Source organism: Amphimedon queenslandica, unplaced genomic scaffold (assembly GCF_000090795.2).
Source record: "Amphimedon queenslandica unplaced genomic scaffold, v1.1 AMPQUscaffold_13269, whole genome shotgun sequence".
Classification (NCBI taxonomy): domain Eukaryota; kingdom Metazoa; phylum Porifera; class Demospongiae; order Haplosclerida; family Niphatidae; genus Amphimedon; species Amphimedon queenslandica.
This window is the reverse complement of record NW_003546495.1, coordinates 115,106-124,273: the sequence shown is the minus strand read 5'-3', so window position 1 is coordinate 124,273 and position 9,168 is coordinate 115,106.

Sequence of the window (9,168 nt, the reverse complement as noted above, 5' to 3'; positions counted from 1 at the left end):
ATTTCAATACCTCAAAGTCATGTCTTCTTCGTAAAGCGGTCACATCTTCTAACTACTCAATAATTGGCTCTACAATCTCTTGCAAACAGCATTGTAATAACCTTGGTGTGCGCTATTCTCATCAGACCTCTCATGGTCAGACCACTACAACTCGATATCAGCAAAGGCTTACCAAACACTAGGTCTACTATGGCGGTCTTTCTCTCCATCACTCTCAGTGTCAAGAAAAGTATCTATCTTTCTCTTGTGAGATCAAGAATGACATATATATATATCTCACAGGTCTGTCTTCAGGAACATGTACAAAGAAGGATTACCAAGTATATTCCTAAGAATTATCAATCGGACTACAACATTAAAGCCAACCTATTTAACCAGTTTTTCTCTGTGTTCTCCAGTCACTCAATGACCAATCAATCTCAAATGAAGTCTACTCTAGATGTCTGTATTGGCCGTGTTAACATACTACCAGCTGAAGTGTATAAGTCTTCAACACAACTTGAAACATCAAAGTCTATGGAAATTGATCATATAAGTCCAGTGATATTAAAGCATTTTGCGTCAGCCCTTTTTCTACCACAGCACAATTTGTTCCGTCAATCATTGATACATGGTGTGTTACCTCAAGAGTGGAAGGTGCATCTGATAACTCCAGTGTACAAGTCAGGGAAAAGTCAGTTGTAAAGAATAATAGACCCATATTGTTACTATGCTTTGTTTCCAAAGTGTTAGAAAGACTGGTATTTGATCATATCACAACTTTTGCTGCGCCTCTCATTACTACGTCATCACAGTTTGGTTTTGTGAAGGGGAAGTCTTCTTAGCAGCAGCTCCTGGTGATGGTACAACAAATTAGTCTCAACCTGGAGGCTAAACTAGCTACTGACATGGCTTATCTTGATTTATGCAAAGCCTTTGATTCAGTTCCTCATGATGTCCTCCTATCTAAACTACATGAGTATCACAGGTCAGATCTACAGATGGCTGAAACCCTATCTCTCTCATCGCACTCAAATGGTGTCCATAAATGCAACTAAATCCTCTCCTCTTCCGGTACTATCTGGGGTTCCCCAAGGTAGCATTTCGGGCCCCTTCTGTTTTAGTCTTTATTAATGATCTACTTCTGTCTATAAAATGTTCTATTACACTACTTTTTGCTGATGGAACAAAGTGTTTCCACTCCTGTGACAGGAACCTTTCATTCAGTAGTCCCTTACAAAAAGAGCTGGACACTTTGAGTGAGTGGTGTCAGAATAATGGCATGCCATTTAATGAGAATAAAAGTGTCATTGATGGTTGACTTGTGACATGGAGCTATGCCCCCGCACTACACCATTAAAAAATGCCCTTTTAGGGTCTCATCTGTTCACAAAGATCTTGGTGTATACCTATCTGCTGACTTATCTTGGTCAAATCACATCTCTCACATAATTTCTAAAGCCTACAAGAGACTAGGACTAATAAGGAGATATTACTCAATTTCTATTTCTGTTGAAATTAAAAAGACATTGTATATATACCTGGTACGGTCCCAATTAGTGTATTGCTCTTTAATCTGGAGGCCCAATTTTGTGAAGGACTTCATGTTACTGGAACGAGTCCAGCAGAAGGCTACCAAATATATCTTGAACAATTTTGTCTCTGACTATGGGACACGATTAATGTCTCTCAACATGTTACCTTCGGTTATTATTCTGGAACTTAATGATAAATCCTTTTTGTCAAAAATGTAAGAAACCCATCCCCACCCTTTTGATATTCTTGACTTTGTATCATTCTCCAACACTACAATCAGGGCCTCTTCAGGATCTAAACTGCAATAAAATTTTGCTTCTACTAGTACAGTTTGACACTCCTACTTCAAAAGGCTTCCAAAATTATGGAATTCCCTTCCTCCTATGGACCAGAGTCTCCCTATCTGCACTGTCTTATCTTGTGTCAGAAGCTACTTTTGGGAACAATTTCTAGCCAATTTCGAATCAGAATGCTCATGTACATATCATCTAAAATGCCCGTGTAGCAGCGTCACAACTTATATCCCACACCTTCATCTACATGTCGGTAACCTCACTTATTATAAATTCTAGCATGTTTCTGTTAGCTTTTAATCAAAATGTGATCACTATTATGGTAATTATCTACTTGATATTATTATTATTAATAATTGATTTATTATTGTTTGTGATTTTGTATCTCTCCTTTTCCCTCTCCTCATCTCTTTTGTTTTCGTTCAAGGCTCTCCTAGTGACCAAGGTCAGTCCTTCAGTGTTCCCACTGCAAACATATTCACTCAATTTACCACTCTCTTTTACTTGCATTGTAAAGTTATAAATAAATAAATAAATAAGTAAATCCCGACTCCTCTCTCTCCATCTCCTCCCGCTAATGCATACCTACGAGCTGTTGGACATACTATTTTTAGTAAACTGCCTCAAACAACCCAACGGCTGTTTGCCTATACACAGCTGCATGTACATCTGTTTCACTAAATCCTCAACTAAAGCTGAAACACCGAATTTCCAAAGTTTCTCTCTCTAATCACTTTTATTTCAGGAGAATTTGTTGCCTCTGTGGAATGCCCTACCTATTAGTGACATAAGCCTATCCCTACCAACAATCAAACATCACTTAATAAAATACTTTCGGAACCACTTTGTCGACGATTTTAACCATAATATACCGTGCACATTTCACTTTTTATGCCCCTGCTCCAAATGTTCACAAATCCATTGTACTACTAACTTCTCACCTCACCACCCTCCCTTATCTATCTGTCTGCTCATTCTTATTTTATTTAATTTTACTTTTTACTCTCCTAATTTATTTAATTTAATCTTTTTATTTTTAATATTTTGGGCACCAGTAGAGCATACTGGTGTACCTTCAGCACAAACTCAAACTTAGTACACCACTCATTTTATTACTACTTCATTTAATTATTCTGCTGGAAAATCAAATAATAAATAAATAATAATACTTCTTACTGTATTAATGTGACTTTGGAAACCTAAATGAATAATTAAATCAAATTGTAACAAAAGCATACAAAATATTGTTACCAACATTTTCACTGAAACATAGCATCAAGAGTTTGATTTGCCACAACGAACAATAACTGAAAGCTTTTCATGACATTATTATTATTATAGAAATGGTACACATGTAAATTTGAAACTACCAACCAAAAATAAAAAAGTCTTAATAGTCACAAGTACTATATAAGTGGAATATTTTATTGCCTTTATGATTTAATGCATGAATAAATGAGTTACAATTGTCAATACTCTACTGAGTTTAAAAAATAATTATAATTAACACAGCTTACACCTTAACCTTGTACCTACTAAAGTTCCTAGTCTCCTACTACACATGTAACCAAAAACTCATGAGCAACCTCTTGCTCTAATTCACTGGCAAGGTATAAAATGCCTATAAAGAAAATTATATGAAAATAGCAGATATTTCCATATAATATATTGTGTACTTATTAATATCAAGCCTCACTACCCCAATACAAGCCATGGGATATGGAAGGGGTTTCAAAATAATTAAATCACCACATCTCGGGCCATTCCCTTTAGTCAAATCCCCTACTAAAGGAATGTTGAACTACTCAACTGCTACTGAACTCAGTTCTACTGTGTAAACTTCGCATTTTCAGAACGTAACTTAGTCATACTAGCAAAGTCTTCATATAGGCCTTGTTGGAGTAAAATTCTTACCTGGGGCATTCTCAGAGAGATGAATCCCTATTAAATCCCCAGGCCTATATTCCCCGTATTGAGGCATGCAATTGACAGACACATTATATGCTTACAGTTCTGGCATTAGTGAATTTGGTTGAAAGAAGGAAAGATAACCCAGGATCATCTAGAAGAACCATTTCCTAACACACGTAACAAGAAGCAGATACATTCTATAAGTGATTACACTGAAGAATCACAGTATAAAAAGGCATATTTTATACCTGTCTGAGAATAAAATACATAGTTTAAGGTTTCTATTAGTCATATTGGTGATCCAACTCACACAAACAACTAGCAAAGGGACCTGGAGCCACAGAGACAGCACTAGATATGAAAAACACTCATTTGGTAGCAGCAAGTAGCAGCCATTTTGTCTATGATGGCAATTATTGGGAGTAATGCACATGCATATGACAGATAAACCACCCACATAACGAATTGGACCCATTCCTGTCTCTAAATGCTTTCATATTTGCAATGAGCTACCATGTTTACAGTCTCAGAGTGAAATCATAACTTTGCAACTGAAAAGAAAGTTGTGCTAAGAAGGGAATTAAATGCATAGGTGTGTATATCCTGATGTAGTTTTAAATGCTTCAAATTGGCTTACAGTTCACAATCCACTTTATAAAGACATTGAAATGAACCAAAACTGGGTAGCTGATGCAGCTTCGGATGACGTCATTTTTTCTAGTTTGTTGCAAGAACCTAGCATTGAGATTAATAGTGGCAATAATACAGACCCACTGGGAAAAAGTGATGATAATGAGGTTCCAATGGAATTTATTGAACCAAATAGAAATATACCTGCTGAAAAATGTTTCAGTAAAAGATGCAGTGTTTTCTGAAATTAGCAGCCAAAATGAGGTTGCTATGGAAGAAGACACTCCATATATTAACCTTGCCAGCTTTGTCAGGTAGCATGAAAGCAAGCAAGTAAAGGGAGCTGCTACAAATTACATTTGGTGGCAAAAGCCAAAACAGTAACCTCACAGCTCGTGATGCATGAAATTGAGCGGTGACCAGGATGAATTTATAGTGTATGCATTCTTAAAGTGTCGGGATGTCCTGCATTATATCAGCATACTTTTTATGACCTGCTTGCAATGGTATGTCAGTTAAGCACTCCCACTTTATTCAACAGCTGCTGATATGAAGTGGCCTGATTTAATTTCAGTTATAGCTAGGCAGCATGGTGTTATATACACTAATGAAGAGATCAGCAGAATGTTTTTTTATGATATATCTAATTGGATCAAGCTTAATCCTGTTACTGCTGCTTATCAACAACAAGAGAGGCTACATATATTTCAATGATTTTTTAATATCTTCAGCACAACCCTAGCGAAGATTGTTGACTTTTTAATTAGAATCAAAAATATTAACAAAAGTACGTAAAATTTTAGTCGATGGAATAACTGATGTCAGTCCTACGGACTTAGTAAGATTGGCTGAAGTTAATCCAGTGAATTACTATAGGGCAATAACTTATTCCACTAGAGGTAATACAGTTGAAATAATGACAATTCGGCAATTTTGAAGGCATGGGGAGCAAATATGGACATCCAATATGTCTTAAAAGAGTATGCCTGCATGATGTATGTTACTTCATACATCATGAAGGCAGAAAAGTCTATGAGCAAATTGCTTTGTTCTGTTTCTGAAGAAGTTAGGAATGAAAATATTCCTGTAAAATAGGCTATGCCTTTTTGTCAAACCTAGATGTACCACCTAAAGTGGTAGTTTACCAAATTTTTGCAATGCCTTTAAAAATGTTTAGCAGAATTGTAGCCTTTATCAACACAAACACAAAAGAATTTAGGATAGCACAGTTAAAAGATGATACGTTACTCATTAGTCTAGCTGATGATACCAATGTTTTTATGAAGAACTTAATTGACAGATGCCAGCACACACCAGAAAGCTTATGGTCAATGTGCTGGGGTGATTTTGCTGCAAATTATTTCACTGACTACGGAGTTGGTGATGATGGTGATGATAAAAAATTGAGTGATGCATTACCCCCTATTGATGGCAGTGTACTTGTAACTGAGAAAGACATAATTTTAACAAGGGGTTTTGGAAAAATGAAGGAAAGGGGTAGGGAAGCTGTTATTAGATTTAGAAATTTCATCTACAAACCTGATCCATCATTTTGATACATAGCAAAATTAATTTCATACTCTCCTTGCTATTATGAGGATGTAGACTTGCCTGGTGGTTATTTCACTTATGAGGAGCACTAAATAATGTTCACTCAATCATTGCTAGTAATGAAAAGAAATATATTTTTTTTGTGTTGATGATATGACATGAGTGATGACATTCCCCTTTTTATGAAGAAGGTAGATCACTTGCTCTTACAGAGGGCAGCAAATTGCTTGCAGAAGTCACTTAACAAGATATTCAAGCAAATGCTCACATTAAAGGGTAAGTTCAAAGTATTTTTCACATATTTTTTTATTGGCTAAATGTAACCTACCTATCATGTACTTCATGTGTGTTTAATTTCACTGATCAAAAAAAATCATTCTGTGAGATATGAGCATTTGAAAAATGCCTTTTTTGCTTCCTGCCATAACACTTCCTGTCAGGGGCATGGTTTTACGTGACATCACAAAAGCCATTGCTGCTAGCTGCACTGTTCCACACAGCTGTTGGAATTTAAGTTATAAGCATGCCTAATCGTTGTGTTGCATATGGATGCCACAATAGTAGTGCAGAAGAGGGTATCAGTACATTTCACTTTCCTAAGAATGCTAAATTAAGAAAAAAGTGGATCAACCAAGTCAAAAGGACAAGGACAGCCTGGACTGGGCCTAGTGATCACTCTGTCATATGTTCTGAGCACTTCTCCTCTGAATGATTTGAAACCAAAGGCAGACTCTACCAAGACTTTGGATTGAGGTTGAAAAAGGAGCTTAAAGAAGGAGCAATTCCAAGTACTTTTAATAGAAAAGCAGCTGATGTGAAAGAGCCAGTTGCAAAGAAACCTGCATATGAAAAAAGAGAATGGCTCAGGGTAATAACATAATGATATTAATAACAATTACTGAATTATTGTATAATAGATTTTGAAAGGTGTAAGACGATCAAGTCAGTCAACTGTATGCATTATAATATATGTTGCTCATAATATATTGTGTCATACAATGATAGTCCGTAGGTACCAAAGTACATTTAGCCGCTTCAACAACATCTGTAAAAGTACAGGCAATGGGACCTAAAACTATTTCAAGAAAAGTACAAACAATGGCAGGTCATAATGGAGCATCTACATGTACTGGTAAATAAGAAATAATTGTATGACAAATATTGTATACATGCATACAGGTACACAGACTAATGCTCATGATATGTGTGAAGTTGGAGTGCAGTGTAACTTTCCTTTAGATTGGTCTGATTATGGAGTACATATACGTGATAATGAGGATGTTACAGAGATGAATACAGTAAGTGATGATGAGGATGTTGCAGAGAGTGTTGATGGTGAGCAATATGAGTCTGACAGTGATTATAGTGAGGAATCATATATATATGAAGAATCAGAAGAACAGTTTGACAAAGAGTAATGAGATAGACCTTGTGCCTAAAACTTTTAAGTTTTTTTAGTTACAAAACATGCCTTGTTCATGAAGCAGCCTTGTTCTCTCTGTATTCCTTTTGTCATAAGTGCAAGTAACTTGATGTTTGTATGTCTACGTTGGTCCTGGGAAGCTTTCTAAGAGTGACTCAAAAGTGCAATTCCTGTAACAAGGAAACTCAATGGGATAGTCAGCCTTTTGTTCGTAACATCCCTGAGGGTAATCTACTTATGTCAGCTTGTATATTATTTACTGGTTGCCTACCCGAACTATCAATTTGTATGTTCCAGACAATGGGCTGTGCTTGTATTAGCCGCAGCACCTTCTATTACCACCAGAGCCATTATTTACATCCTGCCATATTTCACATTTGGGATATTCATCAACAGTCCTTCTTTTGCCAATTATCTGATGACGATCATAGTGGATTAATTTTGGGTGGTGATGGCAGATCAGACAGCCCTGGTCATTCAGCAAAATTTGGTTTGTATTCTTTGGTAGAGCTGACACATAATGTTGTCATTGATATTCCACTTGTACAAGTAGGCAAATGTTAATATGCAAAGTAAGCATTTAATTTTTAATAGAGCCATGAAGTTAAGAACAGCAACCATATGGAGTTAGAAGGACTAAAAAGAGCTGTCAATAAAATTCAAGATTTCAACATTACTATTGATGCTTTAGTCACAGATCGTCACCAACAAATAAGTAAATGGTTGAGAGACACAGGCTAATATAAAGCATCATTATGACGTATGGCATTTGGCAAAAAGTATGTATAATCATTTGATGCATTCTTATAATATATTTTCCAGGCATTAAGAAGAAGGTTCTAGCCTTGGCAAAACAAGAAGAATGTGAGATAATTGGAGTGGTCAAAAAGTATAGTCAACCATTTGTACTGGTGTGATGCTTCTAGTGATGACAACAAAAAGATGATTAAGGATAAGTGGCTTTCACTCATAAATCATTTCACAACAAACACTAGCATTCTGGCTTGTTCAAGAAGTGTGCACATGGTAGAGTGGATCATAACAAGAAATGGTTTACTCCACGTATGTTTATGCAGTACCTAAATTGAAACATTAACTTGCATGCATATATCTACTATACAGAAACTAAAGCAAGTGTAAAGATCAGCGATGTCTTATCAAAAAAAAAGGCTATGCAACCAGATTTTAAAAATGTCTACTCTGCACCAAACTTCTGCAATTAAAGCTTTTCATAGCGTTGTCATACAGTTTGCACCTAAGTCACGAGCATTTTATTATAAAGGAATGATGGCAAGGTATATTCATTTTCTAATGAAACTGTGCATGTAATGAATACAGGCTAAGGCTTGCATTTTTGCATTACAATGAAAATTGTAACAAGGACCAAGCAGTTACAAAGGCTGGAACAAAAAGATACTCTATTACATTTCCAAAACAAAAGCAAGGATTTCATACTGTTCGACAGTTGAAAGTTACATCTACTTACAGTAAGTGCAGAGTTATAAATCACAGTATATTAATATTTGTTTTTTTAAAGCTTATATCCAAGAATTACTAAGGGCATCATTAGAACTGGCAAAAGGAAACAGACTGGACCTGTGCTTTTTCAAGGACAATGATCCCATTCAAACCCCCCAACCACTTTGCCACTCACATGATCACCCAAATAAAACACAAGCAATATCTGAGCATAAGACTAGATTTAAAAGATATTGATTTAAAAAGTTACATAGATCTACAGTATTACATGTACAAGTAGTGTCAACTATTATCTTCAAATCCAGTGTATGTGCTAGGGGGGAATGTGCTTCTTATGCACAACACAAGCCGGAAGAGTTACTCGCA